Source organism: Adiantum capillus-veneris, chromosome 26, assembly GCF_014529385.1.
Source record: "Adiantum capillus-veneris isolate H3 chromosome 26, ASM1452938v2, whole genome shotgun sequence".
NCBI lineage: Eukaryota > Viridiplantae > Streptophyta > Polypodiopsida > Polypodiales > Pteridaceae > Adiantum > Adiantum capillus-veneris.
The window spans coordinates 95,749,311-95,764,421 of record NC_140956.1 but is presented as its reverse complement, the minus strand read 5'-3'; positions in this window follow the sequence as shown (position 1 = coordinate 95,764,421).

Here is a 15,111-nt window from a genome sequence, read left to right as displayed (position 1 = left end):
ATAGGTAATTCCTCAGTTGCATACAAAGAAGTTAGAATATCTCATGCTTATTTTGCTATTTTTGCCAATAAAATGATTGGAGTGATGAAATGCACAATGGAGAGCATAAGCAATGCATAAGCTTGTGCATTTATAGCCCAGCATGCTTGTCAACATTGAGCAAAAACAACTCTAGCAATAGAACTACTCAAATCTACACCATCAACCGTAGACTTTGTATCCGCAAAACTAATGTTCCTTGGGAGTGTGAAGTTTGTTTTCATACCAATTATTGAAAATATTGATGTATGCCCACAAAGCTAGAGAAGAAGATGGAGAAGCTCAAGGGCACACAATGTAGGAAGAAATATTCCTCACTATGGTAATACAAAGATAAGGCCTTCCCTAGTAATCTAGATGTGTATACAAGCTAGAGGGGGAAAAGTGTCTTAGTGGAGGAGAAACTACCTTGATAATCCTAAGTGTGTGAACAAACATTGATACCATATCATGCTGATAGTTTAATATATTCTTACCAGACGCATGTGCTTTATTTTAAAATATACGCTCTTGTGCTTTATTTTATGATTCTATCGGTAATTATAGAATCATGGTAATAGTTTTATATATGCATGTGCTCTTGTGCTTTATTTTATGATTCTAAACATCATCTCTAGTTCCTCTACCCAAATAAGGGTTCAAGTATAATGCCTTGTTGTTATTCATGCTAAATCATACATCATACACACACACACACACACACAAAGACTCTCTCTCTCTCTCTCTCTCTCTCTCTCCAAAACACACACACACACACAGAGAAAAAAAATGGTTTTTATGAAAAATTGCATCTTGCCTTCTTTCTTATTCACTCGTTGCATGTTTAATTTTTCACACGTGAAACTTGATAGTTTCAATTTCCACTTCATTTTCTTTGCTTTCTAATGTTTTGTCCTATAGATATGAAGTTTCTACAAGTCAAAGTAGGTTGCCCCAATCTTGGAAGCAAGTTGATTAAGGGGTATCTTGGGAGATCCGTTCGATAGGTTTGAAGTGAAAAAGCGAGTTGGAGACAGGTGGAGGCGAGAGAAAAAGGTAGATTGCGAGCTTTGGTTGTATACCCGAGCTCTTCTCTTGGTTGCCATCAGCAAGAAGTCGGACACCGCCACAGAGAGAGAGAGAGAGAGAGAGAGAGAGAGAGAGAGAGAGAGAGAGAGAGAGCAAGTCATTGCGGGAGTTGGTCCAGGCAAAGGAGGCATCCAGGGAGAGCGTGAAAAAAGGCGACATCCAAGGGGAGCTCCAATGGCATGCAGGGCAGTGCAGTGGAGGCACGAAGGGGAGCGAGAGATCTGAAGTCATATATTGTCCATGGATGTGCAGCCAGGCGCAGAGCACCAAGCGATGGCGAAGTACGATGGGCAAGAGAGAGGAGAGAAAGCAGAGAGAGGGACTCTTTGGGGGGGGGGGAGGGATCTCACGAGATTCCACTTAATGGAGCGACGTAGACCCAGTAACGTTACTTAGTCTATATCCATGTCTTCTTAATAGGAATCTTGAAAGATCCCTTAGGCTTAAGAGAAAGGGAAAAGGAAAGGGCAAAATTTTTGAAATCAAAAGTAAAAAGAGCATAATTTTTTCATTTGGTGGAAGCTTGCTTGTGTGTAGATTTGTGCGCGGTCAAAAAGGTGGCAAATGGAATGACAATGAGTGAGCACAAATGGAAATGTCTAGTTGGGGAGGGATGTGTCGAACCACGAAGGCAAGTTCAAGGCTGCCATCATTTGTGTGTGTGTGTGTGTATATATATATATTGCCTTCAGGGCTGCCATCATTTGTGTGTGTGTGTGTGTGTGTGTATATATATATATATATATATATATATATATATTACATGTCAATATTGGATGCATGTTTTTTTTTGTAAACCTCTAGTATGACATGCGTGTGTGTGTGTGTGTGTGTGTGTGTGTGTGTGTGTGTGTGTGCATTGTGTGACATCTACCTAGGAGAGCTAGCATACTTGGACGAGTTTGAAGATGACCATACTGCGTGTGTGTGTGTGTGTGTGTGTGTGTGTGTGTGTGTGTGTGTGCGTGCGTGCGCGCGCGTGTACATTGTGTGAGACATATCTACCTATGAGAGTTTAGCATACTTGGGCGAGTTTGAAGATGACCATACTATAGACATAGATGAGCTTCAATATTTGGAGGTGTATTTGTGACTATTTCTTGTATGCCATCCCCCTTCTACTCCTCTCTCTCTCTCTCTCTCTCTCTCTCTCTCTCACACACACACACACACACACACATTGTTTGCACATAACTACACATGATGGCAATGTTTGACACCACCATTGCTGGTGTGGAACATCTACTTGTATTTATAACTACTCATAGCTAAAAATTACTCATGAAGATACAATATTGGCCTAATACAACATCTTTAAATTTTCTACAAAAGGATCTTACCAATTTTAAGTATCGTGACATTGGAGATGCTAAAATCTAAGAATCCTTACCCTTATCTTTAGGTACCCTATGGGTATGTTTAGTATCGCTTGTTATGGCTCCTTGTAAAAGCCAGGAATTTGGTTTTTTTTGTGTCATTTAGTATGGTCGAATCCTGTGTCGTCCGGGCTACCGAATAGGACTTCTTTGTAAGATTTTTGTCTTTCTAGTTCATTTCACTCACTAATGTGAGTTTTGCAACAACAAAAAAACTCACTCACTAATGTGAGTTTTGGAAAAAAAAAAAAAAATTGCTCTTGAGAAGAGTATTACCCTCAAACTTTATATTATCAAGTTATTGATCTTGAATGTACAAAAGAAGATTCATGCAAATCTATGTTTTTGTTTTTGTGTGCTTGCACCTCTTAAATAAACGATTAGGAAACTTGGAAGTTTTGTGTATGTTTTGTGCAAAGAAACTTATACACTTAGTTTGTGTGTAAGTGGGTATGTTGTCTCTTTTTTTTTTTTTTTTTTTTGCAAAACTCACAATTGTGAGTGGATAGTATTAATTAGATTAGAAAAATACACCTCAAGCTCAAACTAAGCCTTGAGGGTTAAAAGATTACAAGTTTTCTGCTTGATAGAGAGACCACAACTACTCCACAGTTTTATTTATTACAAGTTGTCATCATGAAATGTATGGTTCTATACCAATCCTCTGAGGTTTGTTTGCCTCCAATCATGTGGATCGTCACTTTGCTCTCTTGTATGATTTCACAAAAGCTTGCCACAGCCAGATCCCCCTCAAACACGGAGCGGTTCCTAGTGGGTATGTTGTCTTCATATATTAACAACATTTGATTGCTCTATATTAACAGTTAAATGGTGTGTATATTAGTATTTCATAGTGTCCCCATTTCAAACCTTAGGTCTAGTCCAAGATATGGAAGGATATATATCCAATGAAAGAGAAAGGAAGCAAATGATACACCCACAAGTGTTGTGATTTCCTAGCACATAATCATACTATACAAACATCAAGGATGAGTTCAAAACAGCAAGGCACTTTTTGAACTTCACAATCCTCAAAAGAAACACATTCTAGACTCATAATGACACAATGCCATCATATTCAAAGCTCACATCACAGGGGTAAGTGATCCACAAACATCAAAGCAAGTATCTTTTGACATCAACGAGTAAAACTAATCTCTTTGATTAATATTAAAAGTAGAACTTAGGGACAACAAAGATTGGCATTGACCACAAAGATTGGCATTCTCATTATCTAAAGCTTATAGACTTGGCCAGTGTTAGAAAAAAGCCAGGTCCAGTGTATTTTAATCAGCTGAAATCCTAAAATCCCGGTTAGATTTTGAGCTTGCCTTGAAGAAAACCGGGCAATTTTCATAAGTTTTAGTGTAATTACCAACAAAAGCTTCAAATTTTGACCTAAAAACTGGGAGTATTTCAAGTTTGCACTTATTTTCTTCGGTTAGGAAAATTGTTTTTTTCTAGCCATGGGTCACTTGGCCCTCAAGAAGTTACCATATGGTCAAAGTTAGCATCCTCAAGAAGTTACCATATGGTCAAAGTTTGTCAACTTGTAGGTTGGCACAAAAGAATCCCCAACCTACTTTCTTAAATTTTGCAAATGGTATACAATACCTAGTAGATGGCAGCGTTGGAACTTGCCTAGTCTTCAAGCTTTTAACATGCTCTCAAAAGTGAATGAGATTCTTTTTGGACTACAAAATTGTGGACCATTGGATAAAGCTTGTTGATTAGTGCCACGTGGAAATCTAATGATAACAAACCTCCTTTTTTACTAATATTTGTATGCCTTTTAACCTCCCTTTTTAAAGATATTGGGAAATATTGTGTGTGATAAGCAATGTTTTCAAAGGCTAGCGTCACTTTCTCATTTTCTCTTTCACACAGAAGCCTCAATGCCTTATGTGAACTTTCGAATTGTTTTCCCTAGCTTTAAAAACGTTATGACTTGCAAGATTTTCTCATGGATTAACCTCAGCTCTAATTATGGGCTAATACAATTCAAATCCCTTCAAATACAATTTTCAACGATTGGACAAAAATTGAAAACATACCTCTTCAAGGCATGTTCAAAGAGTTGCATGTTTTCTCTCTCTCTCTCTCTCTCTCTCTCTCTCTCTCACACACACACACACACATGGTGCATCATGCCATATACCCATATGATGACTACATTACCGTTTGTGTTGCTTGCTCTCACGACAGTGACGTTTTTGTTCCCAATTGTTCTCATTTTTGGCTCATTTTGGGCAATTTTAAATGTTCAATTTAATGTAATTAGTTCTATTTTCATCAATATCAATCTTCTCTCTCTCTCTCTCTCTCTCTCTCTACTCAAGACATTTGTATTGTATGTCACTCTCTCATGGTGCATACACTATATACATAGGATGACACGATGATTATGTAATTGTCTCTCTCGTAACTATATAACTCTCTCTCTACACAAGACATTTGTATCATATGTCAATGATGTATTTTTCTAGTCTCATATGTATGTGTCTAAGGCTCTTTGTAGACATAAATAAACATTTCATTTCCTCTCTCTCTCTCTCTCTCTCTCTCTCTCTCTCTCTCTCACTCACACACACACACACACACACATATATATACACAAATTCTCTTTGTGATTTTTGGAAAATTCCTACAGAAAGAATATTTATGAGTGGTACTGTCTTTCGACAGTGGTGAAATTTTTTATAGATTCCTAGCCATTAGTACCATAAATGGAAGACACTTCCATTATATTCTCTAGGAACTTCTTGCACAAATAGTAGTTCGTAGAATTTAGAGGCAGTCCCTTTAATCGATAGCCTCTTGCATGTTGACAAAGCCGTGGGATAATAAATGGTTGAATGTTGACACTTCTCCTCATCAATATTGGTAAAAATGCTCATATTTTGGGTTTTCTTGAGTTGCATGCAAGAATTTCAATATCCCCTAAGCTCGCGCAGGGGAGGGGGGGGGGGGGGGGCCATAGAGGAGTTTGTTTCCCCTTCCTCTAGAATAATATTAGAATAGAGAAGATCCATGATAATGTGGCAAAGACCAACCCACAAACCTTAAATGCATGCACGCCATCCTTCTTCACATATGATAAAAACAAAGTGACCTTCTTCACTTGTGACAGACAAAAGAAGAGACTTGTGACAGACAAAAGAAGAGGCATATTTCCCATGAATAGATATCATACAAAAGAACTAAAGTGATACTAGAATTGAACATCTAAATGTCACAAGAAAAACTAGAATCAATTAAAAGTTCTTTGCATTTCAAAATTAATAAGATTTTTTCATATATTCATTCAATATATTAATTTTAAGGAATTACAAAAATTGTTCAGATTAATAGTTCTTAATCTTTTAGTTAAAAGTTTGTAAGACTTTTAAAAAACTCTTGATGAGTAGTTAAAGTGGTGGATATGTGTAGTGCATGCCCAGTGGATTCCCTCTATATACAAAACAGGATGTCACTTGTGAGTGGACAACCTTTGATAAAACCCCTATATACAACTCATATTAGGGAATATGACTCTCCTTTCTACGCCAATATGACAATCAATGCAAAAAACTATCATACCCCTATCTTACATATAAAATTTAGGTTTTACATGATCTAGCTGATTAAACTAATCAAAGAGCGTGTAGCATAGTGACTGGCAACGTACTAAGGTACTAAAGAACCACTTCTGTTGATAACTAGATGTACCCTCAATGTATCTCACATTGACTTTCAAACTATGTGCTTGTTCAACGTACACTCTAGCTACTCATCCAATTGTGGCCCATCTAAATTACTCAAAAAACATGGCTATAAAGTTTTGTTAGGTTCTCCATGTAAATTTGCATCTATATAAACTCTTTATAGCTTTCATCCCTCAACAAATAAACTGTAATCACAAAACAAGCAATTGACACAAAGCATTGTTAGTTCTTGCATATATCTATGTAGCTATGACTCACAAGTTCAAGGGTAGACTCTTTTGGGAAGCCATGATTTTGAAACACAAAAACTTCCTCTCATTTTTCCATTTTCTCACTTCTCCTCCCCCCCCCCCCCCCAATAAACATGATACCCTCCTCCCTTATTTTTAATCTTGGGAGATAAATTATTGGGGGCCTACCTCTAACTTATACGTTTATATAACTTGTTAAAAAAATCCTCCTCTGCAGTTACGTGGTCCTTCATACCAATCTCTGATTTCGTTGACTATCTTGATGTAGCTTTGTTGATCAGCTAGTTCTTGATATACTAGATACAGAGCTGGAAAGAATCTGAGTAGTTTAGCCTCCTTAGTAGGTAGGGTATATATTAGTGCTAGAGAATATGGGACAAACTCTATGAAGTTCATCACTACCTAATTTTCTTGTTGCATCATTTTTCTAGATATTTGAACTAGGTGGTAAATGCTTTTTAAATCCCTCTCCAGCTCTCCCAAGCACATTCTAATCCTTGCCCCCCTGCTAGTAGTGGCATGGCCTTCTAGAAGTAGATTAATCTCATGATTTAAGATTTTCCTGGAACTTTGTAATTGTACCAGCACATCTTTTATCTGCATTCTAATATTCTTCATGCATTTATAGGTTGGCTTGTCTCTTAAAAGCATTTCCAACTCTAAGCCAAGGCTCTACAAGTCCATAGTGGAAGGGTTATTTAAATGAGGGTTAACCTTCATGTCCTCTTGTGTCACGACCCATTCAGTATCCTCTCCAATACTTGGACACATGTAGGATGAGGTTGATGATAATGGTAGCTGAGTGATTTCTAGTCATTGACCATGTGTTTATCTCCCACAAATAGCATCTAAAGTTTCTCTAAATCATAGTATATTGTTTCATCGTGAAGGAATTCTCTGATTTGAATGGCTTTCTACCTTCTTAGTTTCTTCTTTAGTGCCAAAAGTTCAAAGTTTGAGTCAGAGCTTGATTCCCCTGGAAGACTCTTATCCCTATCTTGATTCCCTGATGTATACACAATGATGGCGTGGTGTGTTGTTGGCTCTTGGTTGCCCTCAAGATTTTCGATATCTACCAAAGAGTGATATATACTTTTCAATTGTTACTACTTGCCTAAGGTTGTGATGGTTTGCCATTAATGACTTCATAGTGGCTTTCTTCTCCTCCAACGTACCCTAAATTTTCTCTTTCTCTTCCTTAGCAAATCATAATTTTTTTAGTTAACCTTTGGTTTTCATTCTTGAGTGTTGCTATATCCTTTTGTTGAGCATCTATGATTAGAGCCACTACTCTAGCTCTTGTGGTAATGCTTAATTAGATAGTTTATTTGTAAATAATCTTTGTTTTATGCGTTAACTCTATCCCAATTACAACTCGATTGTCTTCTTTTACCATATCTAATCAAAAATTCAATGGTGTGTGCATTAGGGAAATTTTGGAGTCTATAAAAGGCCCTCTAAAGAAATCCATGACATCACCTCCCCTTAAATTGCGTGTCTAGTATTTTTTTTGCAAACAAGCTCCAAACTTTGCAAAGGTTGATGATTTAGTTTCCATCTTTTAGGAGCTATTTGGTGATATATCATCAATAGAGTTTGGAAGTGTGAGGTGGGTGCTCGGTGGGTGCTACATGGAAGATTCTATTTTGACCATTGAAGCCAACCATAACCACATAATCAAGCTTGTGCAATATTGTTCATGTAGGAACTAGATGAAATGCCCTCTCAATTAGCATCATTAACAGTGTCATCAATTAGGAAGTAATGGTGAGCATCATTAAATTGGAAAAAAGAATACATGTATAAATTTCATTTTATGGAGATGATGAATACACCTACCAGGACAAAGTTCTACTTTGCAATCTTCCTTCAGTTTTCCTTATTTTCCCCTTGGTTATCTCTCTCTCTCTCTCTCTTCTTTAGTTTTTGGTTTTCTTTTTTTTTAATTTCAAGAAAAATTGATTAGAAAAGATATCTAGAATCTACGTCCTAATAGTGGCCAAAATAGAATCTTCAATCGAGCAGACACCTTCCACTTCAAAATGCTATCAACCCAAATATCACCGGATAGCTCTTGAAGAGTGGAATCCAAATCACTAGCCTTCACAAATCTATGATATCATACACCGAATTTTGAGGGAAGGTGATGACATGGATTTGGCATCTAACTCACTTGTCTGTTTTATTTTCCCAACACAACCATAACAGCAAATCACATCTTCCACGAGTGATTTTGTAAGGTCCCCAACCTAGTGATTGGGGCTACTTGATGGTTGGCCTTCTTTTATTCTCAAGTTCCATTGAACACACCGTACTCCAATTCAAAGAAGCAAAGATACAAGCAATAGAAGAGAGGAAGTCCTTTATCCTTCGGGGTCATGGATGTAAGGGTCATACACCACAAGCCTGGTTGATAAATCAAATGTTATAATGGGAGCAAGTTCCTATATCCCAAAAATAAAATCTCAATTACATACCTAAGATCTATAAATGATGCCTTTTTCCCACCTTTAAGAGGCACATCCACCATTCTCATAAAGTCCTAGATGTGAAACTTATCCTTAACTAACAAGTGGACTTGTGAAAAGTACTCGAGTAATCAAGTCCACCCATCCGTAGACATACTTACATTTGGATACTAGTCTCCCACTTTTCACACCACATTCACCCATTCCTTGTGTTTTTTATTACTACCACATTGTTTTACATGTACAATCAGGGTTCCTACATTAATTTTGGGCATGGTTTCTTTCATACAGCCCTTCAAAAATCATCCAAACAATTCTTTCTCAAACAGGGTTTAATGAAGACATTCCTATAGTTTCACAAAAGAATTTTCCAATTTTATGAATTTGCCACTACGTATAGACTTTCTCTGTATAACTGTCTCAGACCCCACAAGGGTCAACACCTATCACAACTTTGAAAGAGTCGGAACCAAGATAAAATGTCAATCCTGGAAAGCGAGTGACTCGATCAGGGCATGATGGCATGGTAAGAGGTTGTCAAGCTCTTGTATGAACACAACACACTCCACTTTGACACTCGATGTACACTCTATCCATCAAAATCTCAGCTTCTATTCTTTAGACCTCTCACCTAACCACATGCAAATCCTTGAGAAAACCAACTCTAACTAACTCCAAACTCAGCTTCTATTCTTTAGACCTCTCACCTAACCACATGCAAATCCTTGAGAAAATCAACTCTAACTAACTCCAAACTTCATAAGCAGCTGATTGAGACCATATAGAGCATAGTTAGATTATCAAACTTGCAATATGACATCAAAAATGCAATTTTCTTCTAGTAACCCGATGCAGGTCAACTTTTCAAATTTCACATGTGCCTATTAGGTTCTCCTAAGTGTCAAGAATCGCGTGCAATTGATGGAATTTCAAAACAGCAATTGAATAAAGAGAAATTTCACCTAGAAGGTTGTAGACATTGATTCTTGATGCTAGTTAGGTATCCACACGTAAAGCGTGACAAGACAAACACAATGGTCCCCTCAGAATTTCGATGGGAAAACCATGTAGTGTAGTATGAGCAATTGAAATACATAGTAGAGAAGATTTGACACACAACGTACAAAGAAAACCCTTGTCTTCTCCTTCATAAAAAATGATTGTCCAAGAAACATTACAATGTTGCCTTTCATACCCTAGCTCCGGGTTTTATGGATCAAAATCTATCTCTGTTGTAATAGAATTAGAAATTATCTTTCCAACTTTGAAAGATGCCACTATCACTTGGAGTTATAGTTACAATTACAAGAGGGATGAAATAAGTAAATTGAAATCCTTGTTGGAATCTTCCAACACTCCCCCCCCCCCCCCCCCCCCCCCCCCCCCCCCCATTGCATGCCATTCTCGACATGAATCAAAATCAAGGTGTTGGCCGATGTAGGGTTGCCTTTTGAGGTAGCGCCTTGATTTTTCTTATAATCCTTCCTAGTATTCCAGTGATAAAGCACTATCTATAGGAGAAAATGGCCTCATAGTTTCTATTGAAAGGAGATCCATTGTGTGGTAGCTCACAAAGTGCGCTCTGATGTCGCTGCCTTCAGGCCCAAAAAGTGTTTTGTTCAATGTGATGAATCCTGTATAGAAAGCTTCTTCAAAGGTATTCATAAAGTATGATGGCATGAACATCAATCGAGCAAAGAAGCCATGCAAAATATGTTCATTTGGATGCTGGTTGAGATCATACACCAATCCCTTGTTACCTTCCAAGAAGGACATCCATGGCATTTTTGCGACCGAGGATTTATGATACATAGTTATAAAGGCATCCATTATTTTGTAGATCTTTCTTAGCATTTGGCAAGATAGATTCAAAAGTCCTTCATACATTTTGATGGCTTCATATAGAGTGTTGAGTGTACTTTTCATCCAGTCTTTGTTTGTCTTTGGGTCATGGCGAAGCTGGGTAGTTTAGCTAGTAAGTGTGGAATCCTTCTCTATTGCCATTGGTGGCCCTCATCATATGAATCCTCCACTTGAGGTACTTTTCTAGTCATGTCAGTCTCCATTTGGGTTGTCGCTCTTGTGGTTGAATTGACAGCATCTCTTGCTCAATGGTGGCTCTTCCTTTGAATGCATTCATACTTTAACAAAGGGAAGGGTAGAGAGTTGGTATACCATTTCTCATTGATGGTTGTGGATATGAGGAGCTGTAAATTGACAAATGGAGAAGACAGATATCCCACTCCATGGCTTTCTTCCATTACACTTGCACTTCTCTTCTTCATTTTAGATATGGCCCCTTTTGTTAGTCTGAATGCTTTTTCTGCTGTTGTCTCAGGATTGACTCTTTTTTCTACTCTTCTGTGCTGAGTTGTACTGGTCACTAGGATCTCTTGGGTAGCATGCTTCTTTCCTTTACCCTCATCTTTCCTTGTAGTCAAACGAGTGGCTTGAGAGGAAGACCCTTATTTTTGGGTCCATTGTTTTCCCTATTGTGCATCTCTTTCTTTATGTGTGTCATCATATTTACCTTGGTCATTGTTGCCTTGATCATCAGTGTCTGGAAAATCTGGTTGTTTGCAACAATCAAGTTTTTCCTGGAGAGCACCTACTTGGGCGTTCAAATGTTTGTTTTCTTTTTTAAGTGCTATATTCCCTACTTGGTCCTCTTTAGCTAGGGCAGTTGTAGTGGCATCTTGTCGCATTGTCTCTTGTACTCTAACAGCACTCTCTAGCTCTGAAATACTTGACCTAGTGTCAGAAGGTGCTGAAATTGTCTCTACTAGCCTTGTCAACCGAGGATTTACTTTGATGTTATCTACAATGTGACACTGGGCCAGTAGCTCTTCTTCAACACTCACTAGCTATATTTTTTCCATTGCCAACTGATTTTCCAACGTATCTGCTTGGTTGAGGATGTCTATAAAGATCAATTACAGATCTCCGATTACTTCTTTTATGTAACATCTTGTTTAGTGGCTACTATTCTTCATGGGCACTTCAGCTTATCTTTCTTTTGAGGGAGTATAGCTGATTTCTAGAAACTTGTGCTTCTTGCATGGAAATATGAGCCTCTATGATAAACTCCTCTTGTTCATTTTTTAGCGTATGTAGCTCAGCATAGACTTCAATGAGCTCAAGTTGCAACGTCCAGACTTCATTTTGTTCACGTGCATGCTCTTGCATCACCACATTATACATCTCGGTTATTACCCTCTATAAGGCTTGGTAAGGGTCGACCATGCTCCATTGTCACGTCGAGGTGCTAGGTACAAGCACCGGCCAACTTATCTCCTCTAGAACCATTGGGGGATTTTGTGGCTTGGGCCAACTAGCTTGATCTTTTGTTTCTCCTTGCATGTCTTGTGCTTGTGTAGTCTTTGGTTGAGACTCTTGGACTTGCATCATTTCAAAACCAAATTCCCCTGAGAGTTGTTGTCAGATCTACACTGTAAGCTCTCTATGGAGCTATCTAACTTTGATCTCTCCTCTGCCCTTTTTGCATCTTTCTCTACTTTCTTTGCCTTCTCTTCTACAAGCTTGGCTCTTTCCATTTGTGCTCACATCTCTTCCAGTTCTTCTGCCGATGATAGGGGTTGTCGATGGGATTTGGTGCGAATCTTGCATGACACCCATTTCTCAGCAAAGTCTCCCTTGTCTACTCTTTTCTTTTTAAGCTCCTCTATTAATCTTTCTTCTCAAACTTGATTTTGGGCTTTCTCCTTGTCTGGGGTGTCCCACAAGGGTCAACACCCATCACATCTCTAAAAGAGATGGAACCAAGACAAAATGTCAATCCTGGGAAGCAAGTGACTTGACTAGGGCATGGAGGGATGCCAACACATTGTCAATCTCTTGTCTGAACACAATGCACTCCACTAAGACACTCAATGTTCACTCTATCTAACAAATTCTCAACTTCTATTCTTTAGACCTCTCACCTAAGCACATGCAAATCCTTGGGAAAATCAACTCCAATTGACCCCTAACTTCATAGGCAACATACTAAGACTATATAAAACATAACTAGGTTATCAAACTTGCATTACAGCACCCATAAAAATGCAATTTTTTAATTAAAATCTCCTTTTTTTGGCTTTCAAATGTGCCTAATAGGTTCTCGTAAGTGCCAAAAATTGTGTGCAATTGATGGAATTTCAAATGACACTCAAATATAGAGAAATATTCCTTAGAAGGTTGTAGACATTGATGCTTGGTTTTTGCATGATTCAAAATGACATTGATGCTTGGTTTTTGCACGATTCAAATTGATGGAATTTCAAAATGACACTCAAATATAGAGAAATATCCCTTAGAAGGTTGTAGAAATATCCCTTAGAAGGTTGTAGACATTGATGCTTGGTTTTTGCATGATTCTTGCAATGTAGGTATCCATATGTAGAGCTTGACAAGATCGACACAATGGTGCCCTCAGAATTTTGATGCGACAATTGTGCAGCGCAGTGTGAGCAATTGAAATACACAAAAGAGACAAGATGGCACACAACGTATAGAGGGAAACCTTTCATAAAAATGATTTTTCAAAAAAATTAAAATGTTGCCTTTTGTACCTTGCGCTCCAGGTTTTATGGTACAAAAGCTAGCTTTTCCATAATTGCATCAGTAAATAATTACATTTTTTGCTGCTGAGTACATTTGGGTAATAGAATAAATTGGAATCTTTGTTGGAATCTTCCAACACTTCCCCCCTCCTATTTCATGTCCTCTTTGAGGTTAGATTAAGTCGTGGTTGCCTTAGTGAATAGCTTGCTCCCTCATTTCACCGCGATATTCTTGGCGAGATCTTGATCTTCAGGGGCAAAGGGTCTCATGGTGTCTATGGGTTAGAGCTCCAATGCATGGTGGCTAACAAACCTCGCCCTGATGTTGTTGACCTCTAGTCCAAATAATGTAGTGTTCAGTGTGAAAAACCCAATGTAGAAGGCTTCTTTGAATGTGTTCGATCATGTAATTGGATGGCATGAACATTAGACGAGCAAATAAGCCATGGAGAACTTTTTCATCTGGCTTTCTGCTAGCTGAGATTACTAACCAATCATTTATTTCCTTCTAGGAATGACATCCAAGGGGTTTCTTATATTCATGTTTTGTGATACATAGTTAGACACGTAGCCATCATCCTATAGATCTTTCTTAGCATTTAGCATGACAAATCTTGAAGCGGCTAACACAGGCTACAGTAGCTATGCATCAAGCGAGAGATATGCTATGGATGTGACTCACATTGTATAAGGTCTTGGGCTCATTGGGAGTTCCAAAGTTGTATATGCTAGCTAGAGGGCTCAAACTTAAACCCATAGTAGAAGGATTGTGGTGAAAGACTTTATAAGGAATTCTTTATGCAAGGAGGCTTCGTTCTTGAGTATCCACTCTTGAAGATCCACTTTTGAGAGCTCTCTCTCTCTCTTGAGTGTTCACTCTATGGATGTCCTAGCCTTGAGCTTAATCCCCATGCTTAAGAGGCTAGTGCTAATCCATTGTAATTAGAGAAGTTTTCTTGATCTAATCTCTACTTTCTCATTAGTCTCCATTCTTCCATTCCATTATGTCATGAAGTAGGCTCTTAATCTTGTAATTAGTTTGTGTGTCCTATTGTTTGCTTGTGTGTGGATAGGTTTTATGAAACTCTAGCACCATTCACTTTGTGTGTGTAGCTTTTGATTAAGTGCCTTGATTGGCATTTGGTGATTGGAGAGGCTAACACCAATGCAATTAGTGTGTGCTTATCATTAGTGTGCTTTGTGTTTCTAGTCTATGGTAAGTCGGACTTTGGTGGGCTTAATGTATGTAGGATATGCTTGGTTGATGATGTGATTATAGTGATTGATGACTAATCTCTATTGCATTGGATGAGCATACTCATGAATCCTCTCATTCGATACATCCGATGCTCATGCTTCCATGGCCTAGCCGGGTTCCTGATCCTAGGATTGATAATTTTGTTAATCTTGGATTGATTAGGCTATGCTACGATTGCCCCCAACATTTGGCGTCGATCCGTCGTGGATCAATAACCTAAGCTAGTGAGAATAGGATGTTTAGAATAGAGTAATTTCACTACTAATTTCATTGGTTTTTGAGTGTGTGTGTGTGTAACTCAATTTTGGTTTGATTTGATGATGTTTTTGCAAGAAATTAAAGCTAATTTTTGAGTTATGAATACCCCAAACCCCCAATTTCACTA